We start from the raw sequence: 13,134 nt of genomic DNA, 5'->3' as shown, positions 1-13,134 counted from the left end.
GAGCTCTTGTAGTTTCTTTTACCCTGGGTGACGCTTTTTGATGATTCAACTGTCAGGACCTTCGAAATAATGGCCCCCAAAGTTTTTATGGTTATTGAGGCTGCAAAGGTGCACGGACAATTTCTCAATGAACCTGTTTCTTTATTCTAGTTCTTACAACTTCACAGTATGATGGTCACATGAAGAAATTGACTTGGTATCCGTCTATACCTTATGATCCTGTGCAGCTAATTTAACCAAAGCTGGTTTAATAATTGTGTATATTATAATTAGACTGCGGAATTTATGTTTTTATAGTAAAAATGAGGAGGTGCAATTTAAGGCAAGAGACAGTTTGAAAGAATTTGAAAGATTCTATGTATCAATCCTAGCTTATTCAAATTATTAGAAGCACAAAGAAATTTCTGTGTGACTTCTGTTTATTATAATCTATGCAAATAATTTTCATTTTGTATTTTTATACAATTTCCTAAGTGCAGTTTCTTATTTCTATACAGTAACGTAATATCTATCCGTAATACCCGATTTTATTATCCTTTATAGCCAGTAGCCATTATTTTTTTTGTACGTAATGGATGGCGAGTTAGTGTTATTTTTGTCTGCCTGAAAGTATTACTCGTACGTTAAAAATCTGAATGAATGCATTATTTTCTTTTTAAGAATAAGTGTGCAATATCTAAATATAATCCTTGTAGCCCTTGGCTAAAATAAGAATTATGTTATTTTACATTCGAGGGTAGAGGCTATCATTTTTATCTGCTGAGAAGGGCCTATCTTAATTACCGGTTTTAAACGTCTGTTTCAAACGTATTTCAAATGCATTTCGAATGCGTATGCAGCAGCAGGAGTAATGGAATAATTTTCTACACAATGAATCAGGTTCCCCTGGCGTTCCAGCCCCTCTTCGAAGGTTTCTTTCATTCCCTAATGACTGCGTCGTTAGGGAAACCGCGTGACGCCAGAGAGGCGACCATGAAACAAAAGACAATATTACTTTCGCGGGACATATTCATATTGGTTCTTGCATCAAACATTTGTCTGTAGCATAATAACAAAAGAAAACGGAGTGGTAGTTTTTCTTCTTTCTAGAGGGGAAAAGTTTCGTTTGATATGTTCTTCGAGAAACGAACGGTCCTTTTGAAACATCCTGTATGTTTCTCTAACATTTGACTTTGTTGAACGTGTGTTCTGCACTTTTTTTCGGGAGATTGATTGCAGTCTGACGCGGTGGCAAGCGATGGGGATCTGGTAACCTGAATTAGGCTTTAATATGGTAGTTACTTGTCAAATCTCGCCCTTGCGGTAGTGCTTTCATTCTATGTATTCTTTCAGTTTGTGCGCGAGCTAAGCAAGCTTCGTATTTGTGTCTTTTAGATTTATATATTTATTATGGAATTTGTTCGTGCGAACGTTGAAATGGAGCTAATTAAGACTGAAAAAGGAACTTAAAAATGGATATTTATTGCATCATTTGTACATCATGCATTTCATTAAAATTGCGTACAGTCGATGTTTATTGAAAAAATGTATTAGTATCCTGTTCCGAATCAAACATGTTCAGCAAATTAATGATTGTACGGCAAGGAAAATGATTTATACAGCATTCGTAGACTTCGTATCATCAAGAAAACTAAGAAGGTTCAAATAAAAATTTATTTCTTCTCTTAATAATTTTAATAACATGAAAATCACAAGACAATCAACAAGAAAATTCACTGTCTAGTACCTCGTCTACTAACTTTTGCCACAGATTCACAATATCCCCGGCCTCCGTGGGTAAACTATAAACAAGCACAAATAAAAACAGGAAAATTGCACTAACATCCATATGTATAATCCAGTAAGAATACGAGAAAGCGTCGTTGCAGTTCAACTACGAACTGTTTACGTTTAATCGTCTGCACGAGTCTCCTGTCGCAGTTCTCCGACATGGTGTAAAAGGAGAGAGAAAAAAAGGTGGAGATAGAGAAGAAAGAGCGTCAGGTTACAGATGCTAAAACGTCCCAATCATTGAGAATTACTGACTCCGAAGGGCCGAGGGGTTGATTCGATTGTCGTGGATACGCGGCTGGTACATACGTGTTTTCGCGGGACGCTCGGCGCTCAGCGGCCATAGTGAAGAGAAAGAGGACGAGAGAATGAGACAGGGAGAGAAAGAAAAAAGAAGAAATGATCGTCCAGGAGCAGGTGGACCAGACAGAAAAAGAGGGAGGGGTGGGTAGTCGACGTAGGAACGAGTTTCGCGCTGAAAATTGACCATCGCGTCATTGCGATTCTTCCTCTTTTTTCCCTCGCTCCCGACAGCTACCGGTATTTTTGCAACAATGATCGCAAGATTGCTTTGTTCCGGCGAGACGCCACTGTGCGGTTCTTCGAACGAGCCGCGCAATTTTCGTTTTTAGCGCGCGAATCCTGTTCTTACGCTCGTAATGTCGGAGGAGAGCTTACATCGCGCGATAGGGGCTTCGGTTCTCCGCTTTGTCAGTGTCGGGAAAATCGATCAAGGTCGCGGTTTCGTTTTAGCACATGCTCCACAAACTGTCGCCAATGCCCTTTAAACTGTGGCCAATCGGAATCTAATTTGAAGCGTGTATAATTATTATTTATGCCCTCGTTCTCTCGTGCTCCGTACAACGCAGACCGACTTAAAAGCAGATTTTCTGTTTCAATGTTTTCGTAATTGCAGGTTTATACCATAGCGATTCAAGTCACGTGGATCTCTATGCAAACCTCCATCTTCATAGAGTATGCTGAAGAATTCCTTCCGCCGACTAGAAACTTCCTTTAGATAAAAATATATTAAAAATATTAATTTTCCTCCAGTTACAACTTACTACTCAAAGCTACACTGAAACCAAATTTTGTCATACTTGATAAAAATTGTCGTCTCCCAATCTAGGTAGTAATGTGATTCGATGTGGATCTTTAAATCTCCCTAATTCAAAGCACGTGTCTTACGATACGCCCCAACCTGATAACATTCCGCATAAATTTGTGTTCTCTATGTGTACATCCTGCAAGTGTAAGTCTTCGAATTTTCTCGGTGAAACTTCTAACTATGCGTTGCTGGAGAACTATTCGTTGCAAAGCAAATTTGCTATTATCGCAACAGTAAAGAAAGTGCTACAGCGTTGTAATTTTGAGCAGCCTGTCGGTAAAAAGGGTGCACAATTTCGTAGATCGATCTCGGCCCAAGGACTCTGAGCTGGCTGGTTGTACCTCGGTTCTAGAGCGATGGGGGTAAATTCGACCGTTACAGAAAGCGAGCTGAAAAACACCGTGCAGTGTGGATCATGCGGGCAGACGAAGGTGTGTGCGTGTGTGTAGTGTGTATGTGTGTGTCTTGTGAACGTGCACGGTTACATGGTCCGTGTTGGGACCATGGACAGGTGAACATCGTGACCACGATGGTCAGCCGGCGTAACGATTATTGCCGAGGTTTGTGATTGTTTTTACAGATTTTTAGTGGAGGTACGCTCTGACCCTTTAACTGCTCCCATCGTTAGCGATAAAGCCACTTGCTGTGCCAAGAGGCAGAAAAATTCAAAGTAAACGATGCGAAAATTGTTAACATGTATGCATTGTCTGCTAACGTGCTTACATCGCACGATGCTGAAATTGTTTACCCGTTTCCATCGCTAACGAGATACATTATATGCTAAATTTGTCTGATCGTTATTACCAAAGCGCATTGCATTTTAACTCGTCGAACGACCATAAAAAGCAACGTAAAAGACCGGAAAGGTTCAACGATACAACATATGAAAAGTGGTCGGAACAAAAAAAGTAATGCATTTTTTTATTACAACATTCTTATTAAAACTAATTTATTAATTCACTGTATACATTTTGCAGGAACGCATGATATAAATATGTTGTATATGTACCGATGAAGGGACTGTCTGTTGAAGTCATTTGAAAATTGATATAATATTCGGAATGCAAAGGGTTAAATATGTGTGCGATGGAAAGAAAATTGATGACAAGATCATTATTTTTCAGTTTCCCTTGTGATGCAAATCTCGTCGAACATCTGTTTTCATACATTTGGATTTTCAGAGAAAATATCCTTTGCTGAAGTTGAGTCTGCGTTGGTCGGTTGGGAAGGTGTTGAATTATAGACACCACAGGCCTTTCAGATTTGGCTCCACCCCTGCCGCAAAGGGCAGCCGTTGGCTCCTCGAGGGAATACATCGACTTCCTCCTCAGGTCCCCGTTTAAACGCGGCAACATCGATACATCCGTGGGGGATTTTCAGTTCGAAGGCCCCGCGCTCCCCAACGAGTTCGTTGTTTCCGGTCCCGAGCACCCAGACCGGAACAGGCGCGGGGAACTCGGTGACGTCAACGCATCGTCGAAAATTAGAAAGAAACCGATCCGCAGGGGTTCGGTGTCAGGATGTAGTTAATACCCGCGACTCAAACTCACAAGCCCAAAGACGATTACCGGCTCGATCATTTTCCACGCTTCTGTGCTCCGTAACAAATAGTACAACCAGTCGGACTGTTAATTGACTAACGAACGAAATTTACGAACCGTTTAATACTATCCGTGGCAGTTTAACCGTTTTTTGAAAGACTGGAGCACTGATTGCCCCGTGGGGCAACGCTCCGGTTCCGTTGGAGCTGCAAAGCCACGCTCACTTAGAAAATTGCGTACAAAGAAAGCGAGATGAATTGTTTGCTCCTGATGGTTCTTTACATTTGTCTTAGAACAGGAAGCCACGCCCATTCAAAATTTTGTTCATAATAAAAACAAGATGAAAAATCCGTTGTCGTCGTAGATGTCAAATTTTAAATGTTTTATGAAGGGCATGTACAGCGAGAATGCTTTATCGAAGGCATTGGTTAGTGTTTTATGTTAGACATTTTTCCTGGAGGTCTCTCTTGGTAACTTTAAGTAACATGCTCGTGGAGGTACGTTTCCATGAAATTGTGGCGAGTGTGAAGAAACCTAAAATTTGCAGGCTGAAGCATCCCGGAGCCGTACCTCCAGGACGTCATTGATCCTGCGGCCGCAGGATCCCGGTCAGTAATAATCGGATTGTTATCGGTGGTTGCACATTAAGCGACGCCGCCGCTTTGAAGTCGAAAAGATGCCGATCGGTGTACGTTACCAACGACGCTGTCGAGCGGCGCTCGTCTCTTGACCAGGAAACGTTTGCGACGAGAAAAAGAAAAGACCAACAACCACAGGCCTCGATAGCGTATTCTCCGGGGCCAACCGATGCGCCGTTTCTTTCTTTCGCTCGTCCGGAGCATATGCTGCCAGCTGCTGGGTCTGCCGGCCAAAGGGTTCAGCCTCTGAAATTTTCAAATTCCATTCTTGCCCATTTCCATCCGCGATCATTCTACTTCTTTCATCCAGTGTTCTCCGACCTCTGTTGACCGTTGAACGTCCCTTCGTGACGTTTCGTACACTGCGTCAATGATACACTGTGATTCCTGTCAGAATTGTTTTCTTCGAGACCTCCGAATTGCTCCTGGGGGCAAATGCTGGCTTTCGGGTAAATGATTTAAGAGGAAATTACAGATAAATAATAATTGTTTATTTTGTTTCTCCGTGGAACTCTCGCTGCCTCGTTGCTCTTAATTTCTGATTCAGCTAGGGAAGTGCACCAGAGGGCAATCAGAGCGTCGACGTGTGCTATGGGTGCTGCATGCTCAAACATCCACAGTTATGGTTCTTTAATTTGCTCTCGTTATGAAGAAAGTTCCGAGTAGGCGTGGCTTCGTTGTCCATAATTTTTAATGGAGCCGGAACAGTTCGTCGACGCAGGCAGTTTTTATTTTGCACAGAGATCCGCAGTTTAGTTATCAGACTCGTTCGTTTCCTTCCGGTTCGCATCCCCGGAAGCGGGTCTGAAGCGTGTAATCGGAACACCGGCGAATCCTAGATAAATCGCTGGAGGAAGCGTGGGTGGCGTAGCCGAGAGGTTCAGCTCCAAACAAAGGGGAACGTGTTCTTGGTCACCTGTGCGCTCAGGTATCCCCGCGGCGCACGCAAGAAAACAAAGCTGGCTTTCCACGTGCACGTTCACCGCTGGCAAACAAATAGAATCCATCGCGTGGCCTCTACAAGGAAACACGATCCTGCTCGAAAAGTAGGATGATCCTGGTGCTACGAGGCGCGTGGTCCACACCCTCCAGAATCCCCGCATCAAAGCGACCCGCCTGATCTTTCCGGATTTTCGGCTATGCTTGTCAACCAACCCTTTCCCCCTTTACCGGAAACGTCGCCCACTCCACCCACGCTCGTGGCTCTTTAAAGAGGCTGCAGCCATTTTACTTCGCCAGATGGAAATTTTGTGTATCACGAGGATCGTTGAAGGGGGTGGAAAACCAGCTGCTCGCAGATGCAGATGCGCCCGGGAAATTGTGGATTTTCGACGGCACACGCCGCGCCGGGAGGAAAAAAAGCATGTTAAACAGACTGAAGATGAGATGCTCTTGAAGCGGGGGTGGAGTGCTGCTCAATAGCTGGCTATGCCGAGTGATCCTTCGATAGATGCTCGAGCTCTGGGAGCGGATGGATAGATGCAATGTAGAGGAAGAGTTGTGAACCCTGGATATAACTAAACATTCTTAAAAATGAACTTCTTTATAAGGAACAATCATTTTATTAGATAAAAAGAGCTTAATTATATTTGTATTTAAATTGGTATTATTTCCACACATGATATAGTTTAGTTATTTAGGGTTAATACTAGAGCTACTGAATACTAGACGCATTTATTATAACATTTTTCTGCATTCGAAACAAAACCTTACTGCACCAGAAAGATGCTGTTTTCTTTATGTTTGACCATTTTTGTCCAATCTGTCTATCCCTCCGCCACATAGAAAAAGAATATTCTCTCAGAATTATTTAATAGTTGATTTTAATATAATCAGAATAAGTTTCAGGTTAAGAATTGATTCATTTTTAATGGATTTTTATATTAATTATTTTATTTTAAAATGAGAGAAGAATAATTTATTATGTTTGAAAATACTTATAATTTTATTATTAAATTTGGTTATGATTTTTTTAAGGATACAATTATTTTTATTCTATTTTATATTTGAAGTTAGATTAATTATAATTTTTTTTTAGTATTAAATGGGGTAAAGGAGAAAAACGTATAGAAGCTGCTTATTATATAATGTTTTATACATTATTTTTTTCTTTGCCTTTTTAAATTTTTTTATTTGTAGTTGTTTATAATTTAATAGTAGATTTGATAATATTATTATAGAGTTAATATATTTTTGAATAAATGATTATTTTTTGTATTTTATAATAGGGACTTTTTTGTTAAAATTCCTATTTATGGTTAGTTACTAAAGGCTCACGTAGAAGCCCCAGTTTTTGGCTCTATAATGTTAGCATCTTATCAGCACAACCTATTTTTCTTCGGCGATAACGACTGGTATCCACTTACTAGAGAATCGCATCGAATTGGAAAATTGAAGACTGATTAATGCAAGCTTTTAAGCACTATATCGAGTAATTGAACTAATCCACAGCAAAAAAAATCGTGCATGCAACCGAACGGCGGGGGGGGGGGGGGGAAGACATGGGTAGAATGTTTAACACAGGATGTTGCTCTCCACTTTGTAGCCGTGCGTGCAACGTCGGGTTTCGTTCATTTCCCGGCTTCAACCGTCCGTGTAATAAAGTAAAAAGGAATGAACGTGTAAAGATGAAGAAGAAGCTCCGGCACAGTGGTCGTGTCCCTGTTCCACGCGAACATTTTCGCCGTTTGACGTGTTTACGCCGTCAGTCACGCAGGCTCTATTAATTTCGTACGATCTAAATGGTTCGCTTGAACGACGGATTCAAACGTCTTCCAATTAGGTGCACGAGCAAATCGTCTTCATTCGGCTACAATGTATGCCGAAGATGTTAGCTCGACAAAGGATCTGGGAGAGAGCTATACTGAATCTGGCCCTCGCATTCTGACTGCGTAATTGCTGCATTTAGCTCCCTCGAAACAGTGTCCAAAGTGAAAAGATGATTGGTCCTTATCTGTAGTTACTTTGCAATGATAAAAATAAGTTGACAATTTCGGTTCAAACGTATTCACCGTACAAAAAGATCGAAACTCTTTGAACCAAATGAAAAACGGAACAACACGTAAATCAGAATAAAAGATTGACGAAGAACAAGATTCTGAGTTTTGCATCAAGGAATCAGCAATGTATCAAAATATACAACAAGTACAATTTTACCCAAAAATGGAACTAGCTTCAACGCGTACCTACATATGTTGAAATCAGACTAAAAGTTTGTCTAACTGAACAAAAATACACTTAATTTATGACAACGATAGCTTCAATTTTCAGTCTGTTTTCAACAAGACGATTAACATAAAATTCATTTGGAGGTTTACACATACTGCTTACAGAAAAGAAAATTAAATATGCAATTGGGTACACACACGAGTTAATTGAAAGGTTATGTAGTACAAAAAATGGAACGACGTTAAATGTACAAATGAGCGATCACAAAATTTAATTGAAAACTTGTACAAGGAATGGATAAGTGGGAACGCAGCGCGAAGCTAAAATTGAGTTGCCAATTTGCCGAAACCGTCCAGCAATGCTTATGCATCAGCTAAATCTGAAGCCATAAATCGGTGCTGTTTCGAGGAGTGTAGTTATTTAAGAAGTCTCTCAGATGGGTCAGGGACCACGTCTTCAATGAAACAAATTGCACTGTCGCTTTATTAATCGCTTCACTCAGCCAAGGTACTTGAAAACTCGCTCGACTCCTCTCCTCTTCAAGAATTTCGCTTCTGGCAATTTTTGAAGCTGATGCGTCCACCGGTCAAGTTTAATGCGATTTAAAGTGGTGAGCCACTCGTGGAGTGCTCGGCCGATTAGCTTACATCTCCGGCAAAGAAATTACACCGTCACCTTTTAATCAATCCATTCTGCTAAAATATTCGGACGTTTGCTCTCAACCCTTTTCGGACGCACGACATTTTTCTCCAGGGCGTTTTTTATAGCACCGGAGGTGCCATATGAGTTGAAACGAATCGTTCCACGATTATTGCAAACATGAAAACTTTGTGGAAAATTATTATTGCTGGTTTGGATTGCCAGACACTTGAGTAAATATTTTTCTACGTGTTGAAGTGTTGAAAACTCAACGTTCTGAGAAACCTCAATCAATCAAAGAAATCAATTTAATGAAATTTTGACTTTACGAGGATTTTTTTCACTAGAATTTAATACATTTATCGTAAATATGGATAAGTGGAATGTCGAGTAGTCCAGAAGAATTGAAGAATATTGTCGCATTACTTAGCATTTATTAAAACTACTAAATGAAGAAATACATTTCTACTTAACTCACGTTATTGACGTTACTTCATTTGAAACTCGGCTTAAAAAAATGTGTTACGACAACATTCATTTTGATGTATAACCAAAGAATATTGACTGATGAATGCCAAATCTCTGCATGCTTACAAACTTGCAGTTACAATTTTGCCATGCCGTTTACACTGGAAAATCCAGCCCTAACTAAATAGATTATAATTATCCGAACCTGTCGGTAGGTACTTGTCCAGAAGGAAGCCTCGGATCGAAGAAATTACCGCGTTCAAGTAAAATTAAGAAAGATAATGGGTCCTCAGCGAAATGAAACGCTCTAGACGAGAAAAAAAAAGAAAAAGTAAGAGAAAGAGACCTTTCTCGGGCCAAAAGGGAGCAGCATTAGACACGAACAATGCCGGGAGTAAGGCGTGACGGAGTGTTTTTCGAGGCAAAGATCCAGCTGCCTGTGTATACTTACCTTCTTCGTTGCCCTCTCGGAAACCTCCTCCGCACGATAGTTCGTTCAGATAGACTGAATACCGGCAGATCTCCCGAAGAAGACGCCCCGGAGGGGGTGGAACAGCTGTTCGCCGCTTAGAAACAGAGCCTTCGTGTCCGAACGGTCCGAGATACTTTTACTACACTCTTTGCGATCTCCTATAGCCCCACCACTCGCTATGCCAAGTCTCCGGCCACGAAGCCCCCCGATTTTTTAAAAACCAGCTGGTTGGCTGCGACACTTTGGTTTCGATCTAAATCAGCAGAGTACCTGGTATACTTCGTTCCTTAGGGCCTTCTAACAGTCTGAATTCTTGCTATACTAAGTTACCAAGCCGCAGATGTGATTCTCTTTAACCGAGTTCACTCGATTTTTAAATAATCAGCTGTTTTCAGTAACATTCTGATTTTTATTTAAACGCACTCTTTTTTTCTGCGATGTTCTAACAGCCAGCATTCTGAGTATGCTAATTGTAGCTCTTCGAACAGCTGGTCCATTCCCATTTCATTGAATTCCCTCAATTTTTAAGAGGTTATCTGTTCAGTAGCACCTTTGTCCTGACGAACAGCTCCACGTGCAAATCGAATTCGTTCGGTTATTTCGGAAAAGCCAGATGTCTCGAACAGCGTCGCTTCGTTTTCGATTAAAGTTAGCCTCCCCGTGCTACGTGAGTCGCCATTTATTAGGATATCCCCGGCAAAAGTCACGAAATCTAGTTTCGTGAAACGTGCGGTTAGAAGCGATGGGAGCGCGTGGGTGGATAAGGGGAAAAAGAACAGAGAGAAAAAAGGGAAGCTGGCCCAGGAAACGTAGGATCGCCAGATGCCGTCGGTAATTAAATGGCCGCAAACAGGAGCAGGAGCTTTCACGTTACTTGACGGATGGCGGCCCTCGAGGCCGCTACCATCTTCCAAAACCAGATCCTGCGCCGGACGAGAAGAGGAACGGATATCGAAGTCCGTTAGGCAGACGTTGGGCCTCTTCTGGGCCCTTTAACCCTTGCGCAGTGCTCAGGAAAGTAGGACATTTCGATCTTGGTACTTAACCCTCCGTGGGCACACAGAGTCGCTTATCTCCGGAGCGAAATTTTACTTTCGAATTTCTTTCGAATTTCTTTCCAGAATTTTTTCCAGTCTTTTGAAAGCCTAGAACAGTAGAACAATTAGTCGCGAACATAAACGTTCGATTTTGGAACACGAAATCTAACCCCTAACTCTTGCGCAATTTATAGAGACTGTTGATGTTCAATCAGTTTTCAAAACAGAGTGTTAAGGAGAAGTAGAAGAGCGGGTTTATTCTCGAGTCTTGGCATGTATTGGTAAACAGATCCTTCATGTTAATTATTTCAGTGGTGGCTTCTTTATTATTGTTTTTATTTTATTTTTTAAAGGCTTTTTTGGCATCATTGAGTGGCACTTTTTTCTACGACAACTGTTAGACTGCTCGTCACAGCCAGATGTCGAAGGCAATTAAATCGCTGACCGCACTTCCGTTCGATCTGACATTAGGCCAGGTTCTCGTGTTACTTTGGTCCAACATGGAGCAGGAAGGACACTTCCGTTCCACAGGAGAAAAACTGACACATCGGAGGGCACTCGACAATATACAATGTAGAGAAACTCGATCCTGGACCGACTGACGGACGTTCGGTACTCTCTCACGAAATGATCGAATTTTTCGGAATTTTTCTATCAATCGTTCACTTTCAACTTTCAAAAATACTCGCACAAGTCCCGTCATTTTTTCGACACACTTCATTTGATTTTATTCAATCCTCAACCGTTTGTAATGAACGTATAGTTTCCAACTACTTTATTTTCATTTACATTTTCCTTCCTTAAATCTGTATTTGGACTTAGTTTATACTTAAAAAATTAACCCTCCGTGAGGACTTCAATACATAGGGACTTCAATATGTGTTTGAAATATTTTGTAAATTTTTTTAAAGCCTAGAACAGTGATAAAAGTAGTCATGAACATGCACGATTCAGATTGCCCAGTGAGAAGGTGCAAAAGACATGTTTGTTTAGTGAGGATTAATAGAAAATCGAATAGTTAAAGTTTCTTCTCTTTAAATGGACAGTACACTGAAGTTGGTTGAAGTAGTAAAATACTCCACAACGTTCTAAAAATACAGACTGCTCGTATAGAAAAATTAATAATAACATACTCAATAACAGATTTCAGGTAGATCTATAGCAATTCATCATGAATGGATAGGATAACCAAAACTCCTAGGAATCACACATGAAAAAGAGTTACTAAAAAAAAGTCAAGATTCACCAGAGACTTTACATCTCGCACTTCGTCTTAAAACTTCCTTTGCCACATTCATGATTACAAAAATGAACTTTACGGTGTTTGCAAACACGATTTGCACTCGAGTCACAGATTGAAATGGTTGAATGGGATCGCGCAAGGTGTTGATAGGGGGAGCGAAAATTCCAGACGTCGCGGCGGGGAAACGAATCCGGGAGCGTCTCGAATCACGAGTAGGCTTGGGAACAAGATTCCCGCCAATTTCTGAAAGTGTGCTCGAGGCAGTGTAACGGCCGTCGTGTCGGTCCGAGATGCCTCGAAAGCGGCAGGTGCAACTCGGGCCAAACTTCATTAAACACAATCCCATCTGCGCCCTCATACTTCCAAAACGTCTTGCGGCCGGCACGAGGGAAGAGGAGGACAAGCAGGAAGCCTGGAAGCTCCAAAACCGTCCGTTGACGCGCTCCATCCTTTTTTATCATCGAACCGGACGTCGCGAACATATTTCGCATACGTAACGCTGAGCCAATCAACCAAATCGATCGTGAAATTCAAGAAATTTCGCGGACGGTTTCTTCGACACTTTCAACACTGTGTCGCTTGCATTTCATTCACGCTGCGTTTCGTTCAGATGTGTGAGTTAAATGCTTGACAGCGGATCATTTTGACAATTATTTAGTTGGCCTATTTACAGGTTCATTTGTCAGGGTTCAATGATTTTATTCTTTTTGGACGCTTTGTCTCACAAACTTAACTACATTTTCTGTTTCTCGATTTGCCTTATTGCGTTCCAAGTACATATAGTAAAACTTCCACGAAAATAGCAGAGAGTTCAGTATCGTAAATATCTGTAAAATCAAGTTTCTCCGAACGCTGCATTTGCGACGTAACACATTTTTCGGAAATATTCTGATGTGACATTTCCTCGAGTGAAGGACCTGAACACGTAGAACACCTCTTCAATCATAGACTAGATTTAATGTCAGTTTTCTTTTCTGACTTTGCGAACGGGCTATAACGCGAAGAACATGAATCTTCGAAGGTTTTTAATCCATCGTTCAGAGAAAGAAG

Source organism: Lasioglossum baleicum, chromosome 3 (assembly GCF_051020765.1).
Source record: "Lasioglossum baleicum chromosome 3, iyLasBale1, whole genome shotgun sequence".
Lineage (NCBI taxonomy): Eukaryota > Metazoa > Arthropoda > Insecta > Hymenoptera > Halictidae > Lasioglossum > Lasioglossum baleicum.
Note: the sequence above shows the minus strand (reverse complement) of the source record.